We start from the raw sequence: 16,927 nt of genomic DNA, 5'->3' as shown, positions 1-16,927 counted from the left end.
TCAGGGTTAAGACAACAGAAAGAAAAGACCAGGGATCCTGTGCTGATTACAGATTACAGAATCACAGAATCACAGAATAGTAGGGGTTGGAAGGGACCTCTGCGGGTCATCTAGTCCAACCCTTCTGCCGAAGCAGGGTCACCTACAGCAGGCTGCAGAGGACCTTGTTCAGGCGGGTCTTGAATATCTCCAGAGAAGGAGACTCCACAACCTCCCTGGGCAGCCTGTTCCAGTGCTCCATCATCCTCTGAGGGAAGAAGTTCTTCCTCATGTTCAGACGGAACTTCCTGTGCCTCAGTTTGTGCCCGTTGCCCCTTGTCCTGTCACTGGGCACCACTGAAAAGAGTTTGGCCCCATCCTCCTGAAACCCACCCTTCAGATATTTATAAGCATTTATTAGGTCCCCTCGCAGCCTTCTATTCTTCAGGCTGAACAAGCCCAGCTCCCTCAGCCTCTCCTCGTAGGGGAGATGTTCCAGTCCCCTCATCATCCTTGTAGCCCTCTGCTGGACTCTCTCCAGTAGCTCTTCATCTTTCTTGAACTGGGGAGCCCAGAACTGGACACAGTACTCTAGATGAGGCCTCACCAGGGCAGTGTAGAGGGGAAGGAGAACCTCCCTCGTCCTGCTGGCCACACTCTTCTTGATGCACCCCAGGATCCCATTGGCTTTCTTGGCAGCCAGGGCACACTGCTGGCTCATGGTTAACCTGTCGTCCACCAGGACACCCAGGTCCCTCTCCGCAGAGCTGCTCTCCAGCAGGTCCACCCCAAGCCTGTACTGGTGCATGAGGTTGTTCCTCCCCAGGTGCAGGACCCTGCATTTGCCTTTGTTGAACCTCATCAGGTTCCTCTCTGCCCAGCTTTCCAGCCTATCCAGGTCACGCTGAATGGCAGCACAGCCTTCTGGTGTATCTACCACACCTCACAGTTTGGTGTCATCAGCAAACTTGCTGAGGGTACATTCTAACTCTTCATCCAGGTCGTTGATGAAGAAGTTGAACAAGACTGGGCCCAGTACTGACCCCTGGGGGACACCACTTGTTACCAGCCTCCAACTAGACTCAGAGCCGCTGATGACAACCCTCTGAGTTCTGCCATTCAGCCAGTTCTCTATCCACTTCACCGACCACTCATCCAGCCCACACTTCCTCAGCTTCCCTAGGAGGATATAATGGGAGACTCTGTCGAAAGCCTTGCTGAAGTCCAGGTAGACAACATCCACGGCTCTCCCTTCGTCTACCCAGCCAGTCATGTCATCGTAGAAAGCTATTAGATTGGTCAGGCATGATTTCCCCTTGGTGCATCCATGCTGACTACTCCTGATAACCTTCTTTTCTTCCACTTGTTTGATGATGGCCTCCAGGATAAGCTGCTCCATCACCTTTCCCGGGATGGAGGTGAGGCTGAGCGGCCTGTAGTTCCCTGGGTCCTCCTTCTTGCCCTTTTTGAAGATTGGAGTGACACTGGCCTTTCTCCAGTCCTCGGGCACCTCTCCTGTCCTCCAGGACCTCTCGAAGATGATGGAGAGTGGCTCAGCAATGACATCCGCCAGCTCCCTCAGCACTCGTGAGTGCATTCCATTGGGACCCATGGATTTGTGGGCCTTTACATCGTTTAAGCGATCCCTCACACAGTCCTCCTCGACCAAGGGAAAGTCGTCCTCTCTGTGGGCTTCTTCTCTTACCTCCGGGGCCTGGGATTGCTGAGGGCCAGTCTTAGCACTGAAGACTGAAGCAAAGAAGGCATTCAGTAGCTCTGCCTTCTCCGCATCCTCCGTCACCAGGACACCGGCCTCACTCAGCAGTGGCCCCACATTGTCCCTAGCCTTCCTTTTGCTGCTGATGTAGTTGAAGAAGCCCTTCTTGTTGTTTTTGACATCCCTTGCCAGCTTCAATTCCAGGTGGGCCTTGGCCTTCCTCGTCGCATCCCTGCATGCTCTCGCCATGTTTCTGTACTCTTCCCAAGTGGCCTGCCCCTCTTTCCACATTCCATGGACCTTTCTCTTCTACCTGATCTCTGCTAGAAGCTCCTTGTTTAACCATGCAGGTCTCCTGCCTCCTTTGCTCGGTTTCTTTCTCAGGGGGATACATTGCTCCTGTGCATGGAAGAAGTGTTGTTTAAAGAGCGACCAGCACTCATGGACCCCCCTTCCTTCGAGAGCCCTGGCCCATGGGATTCCTCCCAGTAGCTCCTTGAAGAGGGCAAAGTCAGCCCTCCTGAGGTCCAGGGTTTTGATCCTGCTTATCGCCCTGCTTCCTCCACGCAGGATCCTGAACTCAACCATTTCATGGTCACTGCAGCCGAGTCTACCTCCAACCTTCACATCCTCCACCAGTCCCTCCTTGTTTGTTAACACGAGGTCCAGCAGCACGCCTTTTCTTGTTGGTTCCTCCACCATTTGCATCAGAAAGTTATCATCGATGCTCTGTAGGAACCTCCTGGATTGCGCCTGCCTAGCTGTATGATCTTCCCAGCTGATGTCAGGGTGGTTGAAGTCCCCCATGAGAACCAGGGCCTGTGACTGTGAGGCTGCTTGCAGCTGCCTGTAGAAGGCCACATCAACCTCCTCCTCTGGTCAGGTGGCCTGTAGTACACACCCACCGTAATGTCACCCTTATGAGCCTTTCCCTTAATTCTAACCCACAAGCTTTCAACTTGTTCCTCATTTGCCCCCAGGCCAAGCTCAATGCATTCTAGTTGCTCCCTCACATGTAGAACAACTCCCCCACTCCTCCTTGTTGGTCTGTCTTTCCTAAAGAGTCTGTAGCCATCTATGACAGCATGCCAGTCATGCGAGTTGTCCCACCACGTTTCTGTGATGGCGACCAAGTCGTAGCCGTCCTGCTGTATAATGGCTTCCAGCTCCTCCTGTTTATTGCCCATGCTACGTGCATTGGTGTAGACACACTTGAGCCGGGCTCTCAATCTCACCCCTGGCCTTGGCACGCCAAGATTGCTGAATTATGGGATGAATGAGGTTTTGGAGATACTGTGAGAAGCACATGTCCTGTTCTAATGAAGGAGGCACAGTAATTGTTTGGATGTTTACTGGTAACACAGTAGACATGAGCAAGTTCTTGAAATCGTGGAGGCCATTTTCTTATCTCAGAGGAGTCAGCTTAGATGTAATGTTCACTGCAAAGGTAAGAGAGAGCAGATCAAGTATGTGAAGGCTGAAAGGCAGTTGAAAAGTAATAATTGTGGCATGATGTAGTTTGCAGTTCTAAGAAATGGAAAAGAAGCAAGAACAGTGGGATGGGGACAATTCACTTGAAAATTATGCAATACTGTCTTGAGAATTTAAACTGGGATAGCACCCTTTCACTTACAACTACTGTACAAAAGCATTCTCTTCCGAGTACTTGTAAGTACAATACTCACTTGTTAAAACTGTGGCCTTTGAGGGCACTTGGCATGGAAAGTGCAGAAGAAACTGTGGTTACAGGAGAAGGCATAGCAGAAGCATTAAGGTATCTTTTAGAATCTGAAAATAGAACCAAAGGAGTCATGTAAGAGTAGACACAAAGAAAATATCATTGAGTATAAGAGTTAAGGCTCGCACAACAGTGTGAGCATTAACCAGGAAGTCTAAGAAACAATGCAAAGGAAAACTAGCAAAAGACATAAAAACAACCAGGAGGGCTCACACAGAGAAGTGGGAAATTAGAGGAAGGCAAAAGAAAATACAGTTCTACTGCTTGATAGCAACCAGTAGAATTAACAAGAGAAAAGGAAGTCAAGCTGCAGTACTGAAAGACAGGGGACGGAAGATTTATGTGAGCTGAATGAATTAAAGTAGTAAAGTAAGCTCAGTTCTTCATCACAGATTATTTAAGGAAGTAACCTAAGAAATCTCTGAACATTAGCAATTATCCCCTTGAACTAAGGGAGAGTAGGAGAAGTCCTAAGGGAGTGGCAAAGAGCAAACACAGGGACTTCAAAGAAGAAAAGGATGCTCCTGGGAAATGAAGACCAGTCAGTCTAACTGGGATACACAGAAATTTGCCTGGACAAATTATGAATACGTTTATAAGCATCTAGGGCATAAAAAGGTGATAGGGACAGCCAGCATGGATTTGCCAAGAACAAATCTTACTGAACCAATCTAGTTTTCTTCTTCAGCCAGAAAACTGGCAGAGTGGGTAAGGTAGAAACAGTAGATATGGTATATTCTGACTTTAATAGGACTTTCTGCATAGTTTCATATCACATTTTGATAGCTAACTAGGGAAGTGCGGGATAACTAGCAGATTACAATTTAAGATGAAAGTACAAATTTGGAAAAAACTACCTTCAGGATTAGTTACTATTTGCAGGAAGTCAAAGTGGAGAAGATTTTGAAGAGAATTACTATAGGTATCTTTTCAAAACATGATTCTGTTCAGGGTTTTTGTTAGTTACTTGTATGTTGGCCTCCTTTCAATTACATTTTTTTTAAACATATAGGAAGATGTGGATAAGTGTGCAAACACTTCAGAGTGCAGATTTCAGATTGACAATTATCTTTGTATATCAAAGTAGAATTCTAAAGGGCTAGACGAAGTGCTTTATGTAAGAGAGAAAAGTCAAATGTGTGCACTAAATGTGAAACAGCTGGACTAACCTAAACAAGGTACTGAAAAGGATGGTTCTAGAGCATCAAAAAGTTAATTTTGATTTATTATGAGATGCATATCTCATTTATAGTTGTATTTGACAGTTGGACTTGATGATCTTAGAGGTCTTTTCCAACCTTAATGATTCTATGATTTAACAGAAGTGTTATATTGATATACTGGTAGTATTACTGCAATCTTTTTCATGCTTGTAACAATCTGGACTAAATATTGTTTGTATTTTGGGCACCTCGGTTTAAAGAAAGAGATGGACAAAGAAGATAAAGGTACTACCTATATTTCGGTGTTCTTACTTTTCTGCTGGAAGTGTTTAATTCTCCACATTAGATTGTACCTAGGCATGGTGAGACTTGTTACCAGGAGAAGTATTTTCCTTTGATACCTAAAGTGGACATGCTATCAGTGTTACAGGCAGCTGTCTAGCACACAGCAAGACTGACTACAGCCTCAGAAAACTTGAGCTGTTTGGGGAATTTAGAATACTTTAAAAAAGAAAGAAGGGGCAGGCAAGTCTTCTCATATGCAAATGTTTACTTCTGGCTCCACAAGGCTTAGGATAAGACAAAATAGGTTTGATTTATAGAGAAGATGGTTTATGTGACCTACCAGGGAACACTTTTTTGAAAAACAGGATAATTAAGTAGGAGGAAATAACTTCCCTAGAGAAATTTTGAAAACTCTCCTTTAATAGAAACTTTTAAAAACAAACATCTGTCAGAGGTAGCCTGAGTCTATCTAACTGTACTTCAGTGCAAGAGGATGAAGTGTGTCAAGTCTCCAGATCAGTTCCAGCCTTACTCGTGCAATTCTGTGACATTGTGGAGGATTTTTCTCCCTGACTGCTCAAAAATATCTGTGTGCCCCAACCTTGTAATTAAAACATGTACTGAAAAAAGCAGGGTTGTAAATTTCAACTCATATGAGACACACAATTAACACTATAGATGTGCAAATCGTTTTCCACTGCAAACTTTTCCTGAGAAGAGTTTCTTTTTACAACTCTTTAGTTCATCAATCACTAGTTTCTAATAATACATTAATTGGTTTAATATTTGTCTCCTGATTTAATAATCACATCTTGACCTTTGGCAAACATTTCCTATAAAAAACAGTTGTCCTCAAATAATTCTTCTGTCATTCTGACCCAGTTATTTTGATTCCTAACTGTCTTTACTTAGTAGTTATGCAAATGGGATTTTCATACAAATATAATCCATTTCTATTGTAATGCAAAAATAATTTTTTTGACATTCAGTGCCAGTTGCCTGGCTTAGAGTCTAATAGTCATATGCCCACCATCCTCTGAATTTGCTGTTGTTTGATTGCTGTTAGTTTTTATTCTGCTCTGTCTACAAAGGTAGACTCTCTGATGCCTCCTGAATTAGGCACTGCGTGATTCATTTCTTCTTGCCTCACAGACTACTCATGTTTTCTTTGATCAGAAGAACAATGAAATGGTTTATGCTTTTATAAAACATAAAAAAGTAACATTTTTAAATGTATGGACTTGGTCCTGCAACTTACATGACTTATTTTCAGTAAAACATTATTATGAAAGTAAGAAGTAATCATACATCATTGATACTTGCTGTAGAGAGTGATGTTTCTGTGAAAACATGATCTTAGAAAATATGTTTCACCATTTGCGTGTCTCAGGAAGACTTTCATTCCCAAGAGAGAAACTACATGGTTTTCAGCATGTTTGATCATTCAGATCATTCAGTTGGTGAGTGTTCTGCCTTGACAGTGGAATAGTTAAGGATGCTAAGGAAGGGAGAAATGGAAAGACAAAAAAGGAAAAAGGCAGAAAATGAGAAAAGGAAAAGGAAGAATAGAGAAAGGAAGAGAAGCTTCTTCCTAATCCAAGTAAATTACTGGGCTAATATAAAGAAGATTCTTATTTCATCAGAGTCAGTATTCATTTCTTGAGTCTTGCTACATAATAATAATAAATTAATTAAGGGCGGGCTTTCAAATTATTTCTGTTGGTTTAACAATGGTGAGATTTGTACTGACTTTCATGGGATCAGAACCCAATCAAAAATGAGCTCCTGTGTAAATATATTTCTAACTGAGAAAGATTAAGAGCTCATAATGCAGTGTTACTGTACGTGTCTAATACAATATTTGCATTATTTCTGGTAGAGTATTTGATAGTATTTGCAAAAAACAATCAAAACAATTGAAATAGATACTACTTCTCAACTGTTGAATAAGTTCTATGGAAATACTCTTATTTTTCTATTGCCAAGCTGAACAAAATGGCTTACTTTAATATTTGCCCTTTCCCACCCTCATCAATTGCGTTGCACATTGTGGGTTTTGATTCCCCACAAAGATTGCAGCTTTTGGAAACAAGTCATAGGAGACATGTAGTACGGGAGAACTAAATCTTGATGAGTCTTGAACGTGGACTGTTGTAACTTGGTTAGTATTCCTACTACTAGTTTGCATTCTGCCAATATCTGACTCTCAAACTGAGAAAAAGTGTCCACAATCACACTGTCATCTTGTAGGCTTGTGGCAACCTAAAAGGTTATGGTCTATAAAGACACTGCAAAGAAAATGTTCTCATGACCCTTATGATCTTTGACTGCTGTTCATAGTAGAACTATTAGACCCGAACATGACTTCAGTCTTAGTGAAGTTGTTCTCCAGATCATTTCTGCCAAATGACAGTCAGTTTGTGTGCTACTTCTCCAGAACGTAGCACTTCTTTCCTGGTAAAATAAATGACATCAAGCCTTCTCCTGCAGGTGAACGCATTTGCGTATCTGTCTGTTCTGATCCCTGTGAAAGACTTGGTAAAATATTCCAGAAACTGTTCCTGTAGTCAAACATAGCTTTGTTTTCTAACTCAATTATCCAATTTCAGTGTTGCCAGTGATATCTTACAGCTACCTGCAAATGAATGTCCACAGCCACTGAGTACATGAAAATGGGAGTCACATTTTTTCTGTTGGCACCAGTGGCTTTCCAAAAAAAATATTTTTATATCCAGGCAGCCTCTTGGCCAAATGTATTTTCTGCGTTATCCTAGGGAATGCAGCTTGCAGCATTGTTGCTCAAAAAATGTTTAATGAGCTGGTAAAAGACTTTTCAGTCCCTACCTCTTTTTTTGGAGGGGAAGAAAAGCCTCGGTAGCCTACACTTAGCCAAGTACAGATGTGATGATCTGCCTGAAAAATATTTGTATTATTTCCCTGAATAGTCTTTTTATCAAAGTATCTGGAATGCATGAAGAATATACACCTTTGCAAGGAAGAAATTACCCTGGAGATTTTCTTTTTATGCTTTACTAGAAGGCTATGAAAATAATAGAGACTGAAAAGGTTTTTTCTCTTATTGAATTATTTACCAAAATCCCTCTGTGTTTCATGTACCATAATAGACCACTATTTGCTACAAGACTGAAATAGATCTTATAAAAACATAAGATAAGGATTTTTTTTCTTACTTACTGGTATTTTGCTATGGTGGTGAACACCTAACCTGGCGTTCACCAAGCATATAACATATTAACTATAAGGAGCAGTTGCAGAGTGGCACAGGTATTTTTAAGCTGAACTGGTGTTGGTGAGTTACTGTTAAAGGTCAAATAAGTAGATCCAGTCTACCTAAAGTATCTTGGTGCTACAAACTGCTCGACCTTTAGTAGAGCATTTCCCTAGAAGCTGATACATTCAGTGATGAGCAGAGTCTTAACTCCTGCTTTTGGCAAAACCACTACAATTTATTCTTACTTACATGACCAAAAGTGAGATATCCAGCTAAACAAAATGATAAAGTACACCAAAGGTTTTTAAAAAGTATTAAAAAATTCTGTTATCACTGTATGTATTTAAGAGCTTTTGTTAAAAAAGAAGTTCTGGGCAGCCAATTAGAGCATTTTGTTGTGCAAATGTATCAGCATACTTTTCAAAAAATTAAATTGTTTAATGTTTAAATTATTTATTGTTAATCTTCATAACCTACAAGCAGAAAATCATATCTTAAATTAGTATGCTGTATGTTTATCAGAAGCAGCTGAGACAGTTAATTTTGTTTGCTTTAGTAAAGCTCCCTGTATCAATTGTACATGTCAAGGCATATAAATAAAGAAATACTCATTATATTTTAAATGTATATTCTGTTATACATTTGTTCCACAGAGAGTAGACATCACTGTTTGTTTGGAAACATGCAAATTTGGTATTTATTACACTTTTGTCCTAAAAATTGTCTTTGAATGACACTGTCAGTTCAAAGAAAAGAACTTGTAAGCTTTTCCATCTGGAAACAGCTTCCTTCATATGATCAAAAAGACATATTGATATACTTTGATTAAGTGGTCCTTTCAAAATACTAAAGTGAGTGATCATTCAAGAACTGTAAGCAAGTTAAGTGTTGCATATGAAAATATTCTGTGGAGGAAATGAGATTTGAAAAAAAAAATCATTTAGAAGACATGAAAGTGTTTTATTGCACTTGTTGCTAAATGAAAGCTGTTAATTTTACAGCTATTGACAAAACTGATAATGTAAATTTAGGGGATCACAATAAATTATGAATGATTAACGATAGAAACAGTTGAATGTTCAAAAATAAAATGTCTGTTTTAATGAAAGTGAAGTAAATATGAGTAAATTCATAAATTTAAACATTTCAAAAAGTAGTATAGGACAAATTTTGCCCTTGGAAGCATAAGGAAGTCTCCTGTTGAGCTCAGCGATGCATGTGAGGGCAAAATTTGACATAGTGTACCTGAAATTTGATTAAAAAAGTTTAAGAAAGCAAGGGCATTAACTTTGCTAGCCTACAAGGCTGTCACACTGCTCTCCTTTTTTACTCATGATGAGCAAGGTCCCAGAACCTTTCCTGCACTCTTCTGCTTACTTCAGTGAGATTTTTTCATCCTTATTTTATTCCAAACATTATACTGGATGATGTATATATTTGAGATTATTTAACTATTTGGAACTACCTCCTTAAGTAGCAGAAACTTGTTTAACACTTGTCTGAATACAAGCAGCTTATTTATGAAATATGTGGTAATTTTACTGTTTGTTTAGATCTGATGAGTCTACAAGAATAAAAGATCTGAAAACTAATGGAAAAGGTGACTACCTGAATTCTAAATTTATACTTGTAACTACTATGTGGCTTGGGGAAATAAAGGTGTAATTAATGGGAAGTGAGTAAATGAATAATAGATCAGACATCTAGCTGATCCTTTCAGTGTTTATCAAATTTTTTTCCTTTCTAAAAGGAGTTCTGCTAAGAAAAATTTCCAATGATTTATGAAAACTGTAACCCTGAAAGTAGAAGAGGAGGAATAAATGCCTGATGTTTGCTCTACAGTAGCAGGCAGAATTATGTGGGATGTGGGTTTTAACTCAATTTGAAATTTAGGGATTCAACTTTTCCTAATTCTGAGGGAGCCTATATTCACAGGCACATCAGAAGTCTGGCTGCATAGCCTGTTCAAGGGTGAGGAACACTCTCTTATTCCTGTAAAGGGAGTTTCACTTTCGTAAGAGCAATTATATATATGTTGAGCCAGAGAGATACTGAGAGATGTTGGGTAACACAAGTACTACACAATTTAAAGTTAAATTGTAGTCTGTTATTTTATTTACAAATACGTAACTTCTTAGCTCAAGATATTCATATATTTGCCTCTTATATCCACAGCAAGAGGGGACGGAGAAAAAAAGGAGAGAATAATATCTGAATAAAAATGCTAAAATGATATTTTAAAAAAAGAAAAGTGTATTGTTTAGGCATGGAGAAGGGTTATAGACCTTTACATCAATGCAGCATGAAGTTTGAGATGTGGAACCAGTAAGATTAGGAACATCAGAATTAAGAATCCATATATACTAAAATTTTATGCATATGCCATATGATATGGAATTTAGTTACCTACCTTCTCTCATTATCTGAGTTACCTGAAAATCACAGAAGAGTGGTGAGACTTCATCAGACAGAGTCATCTCTGCACAGTTTGGAGATATCCCCGTCTGCTGGAATCAGGAAAGCATTTCACACGGCAGAGAGACCCAATTCTGCTTGTCTCCATTTCTTATCGGTAGCACAGTTAAATTCAAAAGCATTGGAAGTCAGGAAAATATCAGCTCTATGAATCAGAATCAGCATTTCAAAATCTACAATGCCTATTATGTATGCATATACATCAAAAGGCTGGAGCAGAAGGGAAGGAGAAGGAGGCTGAATACATTGGTGGTCTCATTTATAGTTTTTTAAGAGTTTGGTAAAGAAAAAGAGAAGGCAGAAAAAATAGATGAGGAAAATGAATACTTCAAATGCAAATTATAGATTAAATGCCTTATAGACACCTATAAGTAGAGTTGCTGGGAACCTGAATATTACTTACGTTACTTTTTAAGCTTTCAGGTAGTCAAGTGATAGCAGAAAACTTGTATTTTAAAGAAGACCTATGAGATGAATGTTATGGAATAAATACTCTAACCTGAGTCTTACTATTCTGAAGTCAGTATTCTCACTACTAACACACTTCCTTCCAAACTTATTCTTCTTGTTTTAAAATAATGTACAGTGCTATAACTATAAATTGTAAAAAAACCAAAAATTGATGAAACAAAAAATAAGAAATAAGTCCACTATTTGAAAATAAAAAAAAAAAAGGGAAGAACATGAGAAGAGGGGAAAGTCTACCAAGCATTTACGTTGAAAAATAGTGAGATTTTTACAAATGAATTTGTCATTACTAATCTTGTATCCCAAGCAGCAAATCTTGCATTATTGTTCTAGCAAATACTGCCCCAATACAGATCTTACTAAAGACATTTTTTAATGGTTATAAAATATACTACCTTAGTTGCTTTATTACTGTGGCAGCATTGTATCGTCATAGGATTTCATACTGATGGCAGGAAAATGAACAAATTGCCTTAATTAACTTAATGTTGAGTCAGCTATAAATGCACCTATGTAGTTTGAGTGTTGTAGTGCATCAAGAATTTTTATAAAGTACTTCATGTATTGCTGTATGTTTAAGAAAGATGACAGTATGTTATTTCTTTGACGTCTCCCTCACTCACCTTCAGTCTGGAACTGATGTATTTTTTGAAAAGGTAAATAATATCACTCATTTCCTTACCCATTACAATATACTGATATTTACTGTTCTTACAAGTATACTTTTGCTCCATATTGGTTGTTTAAGGTAAGAGGGCTTCCACATAGTCCTTACATTTTTTCTCTCTCCTTGTTTAAATGCTGTGTAAGTGACATGCAAGCAAATAAAGTTTGCAATTATATTAGCAGTGTGGATGCTTAGTTGAGACTTAGTGAAGCTGAATTTCATTTTTAAGCATGTGAAATATGCATGACCATTGCAATGATTCAATAGAGCTTTAGATCATGGATATAGATTTAATAAAGTAAAATGATGGTCATATATAAAGACATCCTATTTTATTGATGAAGCTGATGCAATAACTTGTGCTATACTGCACAAATTATTTTTATTTCTATTGATTTCATCTCTTCCTATTAAAAATGTCAAATGTATGTTATTTCTTTATTCTACTTAAACCTGACAAAACTAAAGAAGACTTTATTGCATATACAGTGAATGCAAACATTGAAAGTGACAAAGAGAAAGCAATCATTTAGGTTAAATTGCAATTATAAAACAGTAACCTTGTTCTTTACTGTCCTTCTTTAAATATTTCATAGTGTCTTACCTTCTCTATGTTGTAACATTGGTACTTTCAAATAATGACAGCTGCTTGCACCATCAAAATACGTATTATAAATTTATGTTCTCAGAACAAAATAATATTCTTCCAGGATAATCCACACCAAAAACAAAAGTGATGAAATATAAGTTTCATAAAGTATAATTAAATGTGATTAGGCAAATCCAAAATATCAATACTGGTACACTATAAAGTAAAAATATGTATCATAATAAATATTATACCCTATATATGTAGCTGATAGTCTTACTGCTAGAAAATATCTAGGTAACATTTTTTCTCTACCACGTGGGGAAAATATCTTCCACCTACTTAGATGATACTTCTTCACTGTTGAGGCAGCAACAAAATCTTTTCCCAAAGGATAGCTTAAGTGAATGGTAATGGATTAAAAGACAATTAAGTTCTTGGTTAAAGATCAACACAAACTGGCATGACTAAAACTTTCCACCACCTGTTCATTTTTCTTCATTAAATGATTATAATGGACTCAATCCAACTCCCAATGGAATATTGTCCATATCAGAAATATCATCATAACTGGCATTAATTGTCCAGGTTTTTGGCAGTTCCAGGGAGAAGTTAACTGGCATGAAGACTGAACTATCCTTCCATTCAGAGAAAAGTTACCTTAAAGCCAGAGTTTAGTAATATTGGCAGAAAGTCTGATGACTGCCTGTTGGTCTACTAACTCTACCTCTGTCAACAGAATGAAAACAAGCCTTCTCTCTCCAGGCATCTGAGTCTAAAAGCATTCAGTAGTCACTATGCTTGCACACGAATGCACACAAATAGTTTGCAGTCTTTTTAATCTAAGCAGTAACTGGAATCACCAGCCCAGAGTTCTTTAAAATCTCCCAAATGGTTCCATAAATGTCTACGGTTTTATGATTACAAATAATGCTTTTCCAAGGAATTGATTGGAGACCAAATGGATGAAATCAGGTGTTTGAACTACACCGTTTCCCATAAATACAGTATCTTAGATATAATCTGTATTGCCTTTGTTATGAAATACCTGAGTCAGTAAGAACAGTAAAGCTCTCTCTCCATAAAAATAGCAAATGGATGTTTGTTTAAAATGGCATCCTCAGAGAGTAAACCAAAGCCATAAAAATTAGCTAAAAATAAGATAGCTGGGCAGCCACCATACTGACACATAGATTAAAATAAGGAAAAATGATAGGACCAGCATCAAACATTTAATAACTATATGAGAGAAGATACATCTAGTTCTAGAAAAGAGTCATTCCGTATTAAATAAAAAAATAAAATAACATGCAACAGAGAAGATTCAGCATTGCTTTTCCTAATGGTTTCATTTCTTGAACAGTTTAAGGACAATTTACCCTTTTCTCATGATAGTACATATTCATTCTATTCAGAAGTAGAAGAGTCTGTTCAGATGTAGCACATAATATGAAACTATTAGGCTTTATAGATTTTCTTGTTGAGTGGTAGTGGACACTGTAATTAAGGCACAATGTATAAATCAGAGTCATAAATTATGAAATTGGAGTAGTCATGAACATCAAATTAGAGCTCCTGAATATCATGCACCATAGGATTCCTCACATTTTATGTTTCAAACAGATCTTTTAGAGGAAAAAGTTATTTTTTTATTATGAATTTAAAAACAAAATAAAATTCAGCTACGGATATTCTAGCTCAGTCCTAGAGCAACAGTTTGAATGGGTGATTAATAGAGCTTTTATGATTAATTAAGTTTTATATTGGTGACGAAAAAAAATTTGAATCCAAAGCAAAAATGTTCAGTTCAATCTTAGAACAAAACATATGGTGTTTCTCTATCTATATTAAAGAAATGGAGGCTGAAAGCTGCCAGAGAATTATAATCCGTATTTTTCTCCTTGGCTAAAAAATAACCCTGGGGACTGACTTCAGCCGTTTTATTACTGATCATCTAGCAGCCTGGTCACAGCAGCAAGTAGGAGGCGAGGATAATGATTTTCTCTTATCCTTCCTTGCTGTTTTGTCTTGGTTTTCTTTTTGGTCCTTAGGCTTGTTTCAGGTCTTTTTTTGTTTTTATCAGTTGTGCATTGTTGGGATTCTCTCCTAAATCTTGATTACTTTCTAATAAGCACTGTAACAACTCTCATGTGGCAGATGCGTATCCTAACTGAAAGGAGGATGGTATGTCCCAGTTGAACCGTCAGGAGAGATAGAGATCAATTCCAATAAGCGACATCATATTCCTTTCTTCAGGTACAAACTCTGATGCATTCCAGCTGAATGTCTCAGAGACATCTTGTCTTACCTGGTTTCATGGATTTTAGTCCTCTGTAGTTTCATTTTTTTCCAAAGAGAATGTACCTATCTGCTAGAGATCCAAATGAAACTTAGTAACCTATAAAGGATGTGTACTCATAGAGTTGTCATCAGCTTCTTGTGCATTACTAATTTTTTTAACGATGCTAACTACTCATGCTGATAAATTTCAAATGCATTCTGATGTAAAAAGAAGATTCAGTATAAGGATTTTTGAGGAGACATTGCAGAGAATTGAAATGAAAGGGGAAAGAAAGACAAAATCAAACAAAGGAAAATTGACCAGAGTAAATGCAGTAGACAAATCAAATGCAGACATAAATTAAAAGTCTGAAGGAATGATCAGATATGAAAGAGCCCCACACTCATGCTGCATCCCGGAACCAGGATTGTAGGGAGCATTGTAAAACACTCCAGCTTGGTAAAAACCTGACTGGTCTGGAAGTTTCTGCGGACCCGTGAGCCACAAGGTATGTCTAGCCTTCAATTAAACAAAATTAAATTACAAAAAACAGAACTGTTTATCTCTCCTGGCTAATTTTCTTTTGCTTCTGTAGTTTCAGAAGATTTGAGTTTGGAAATGTTGAATTAAACTTTTTCGTTTAAAATCTTTAGATACTACGTCATTGCAATAGCAAAACTATCTTCTCAACTTAAAAAAAAAAATGAATCTGTATTCCTACCAATTATATGTATTTTGGGGGGCAAAAGTGTCCTAGTTTAACACTCTTTCTGGACTGGCTTGCTTAAAGCATTTTGGGGAAACGTTTAGTTCAGAAAAAGAAAGTTGAGAGAGGTTACTGTCAGGATTTACAAAACCAGGAAAGTGGTAAATGCAGAACTGTTTTTCACCAAATTTCACAGAACTTAATCAAGAGGGCAATCACTGAAGCTACTAGGAGACATGATTAAATGGGACAAAAAACGGTGTTTTTTCTCAGTGGGCAGTAAACCTGTGGAATTAGTGGCCACAGCAGGTTGCAGAGTTGACACCATCAGTAGATCAAAGCAGAATTAGACATGGATGGGTAAGAGCGGAAGCAGGTAAGCATGTACCTTTTATGTTCTTAATTCAACATGAATGCTAAGGAGTAGAAGGGGAACAGATTGCATACAATGGCCATGTTGTGTGTCCTCCCTAAATGGCTTCTCTTTTCTCTCTCTGTAAAGCAGACCAGTATTCTTAATCTTTTTTCACAAAACTACAAAAAATACAAATAATTAGTTCATCAATTTACCTGGATTTCTCATCAAACACAGCCAAAACTCAAAGGCCAAACTCCTGGGGTTACGTGGTTTTAAACTGTAGCGAGAAAAAAAATAAAACAAAGCAAAAAATATTCAAACAGTTTTTCTACATTTTTCCAGACATTACTGCAAATGACAGAAACGAGAAACAGGACCTGCAAATAACTGTCTTAAGCTTTCAACTAACATGATAAAATATTTAGCTAATTCAGTTTTCTTTTATTTTAGATTACATGCAGTCTAGATTCTGCTGTTTGCTTCTGTCATCATCCAAAAACTTGAATGTAATGTAGAACTAAATTTGTTTTATTTTGTTAGTTATTTTAACATTTAAGTTAGCATTAAAGGAACACCTCCCAGAGGTACATGAAGATCTCTGCCAGCGGGGAATAGAATTACAGAATCAGTAATGCTGCAAACCTCCCAAATCTCTGTCAATGTCTACTTGTAGGAACAAAAAATTAATGCAATTGCTTTGCCTTTTTTTTTGGCCTATAGGCAGTGTATATGAAAAACCATGGAAAATGATCATAAAGCTAGTCAGCGCTACCTGGTTTTCTCAGACCAAGTCCCTCACAGTGCAAAGATTTCTGAGAACTTCCTGAGAATACAAAGGAAGGATATACCTCTAACAGTATGTACAGATGGGTCCATTCTGCTTGTCGCTAAAAATACTTTTAAAAATTGCTTTAAGATGAAAGAACATTTTTAGGGCATGTTAATTCTTCATTTGTAGAAGAAAATGGCAAATTCATCTCTCTATGTTTTTTAAGAGAGGAAAGTATATGCAATCTGATAAATACTTTGCTCAGGCTAATGTCATATAATGTCAATAACATATGTGAGTTGCATTTTCTTTTTTGTAGAACTTTGACTATAATAGCACTTCTGGTCTTACTTGGCAAAATCTTTTTTCATGGACAAGGTTTGATCGTTCTTACGGACAGAAGAACAAATATGCCACATGTGTAAAGTTGGATTTAATGGTTTGGTCTTATAGGCAAGTTGTCCAGAAGCGGTCTCACACTGTCGCTTCCTCACATGTTT

Source organism: Opisthocomus hoazin, chromosome 5 (assembly GCF_030867145.1).
Source record: "Opisthocomus hoazin isolate bOpiHoa1 chromosome 5, bOpiHoa1.hap1, whole genome shotgun sequence".
NCBI lineage: Eukaryota > Metazoa > Chordata > Aves > Opisthocomiformes > Opisthocomidae > Opisthocomus > Opisthocomus hoazin.
This window is presented reverse-complemented; position numbering follows the sequence as displayed.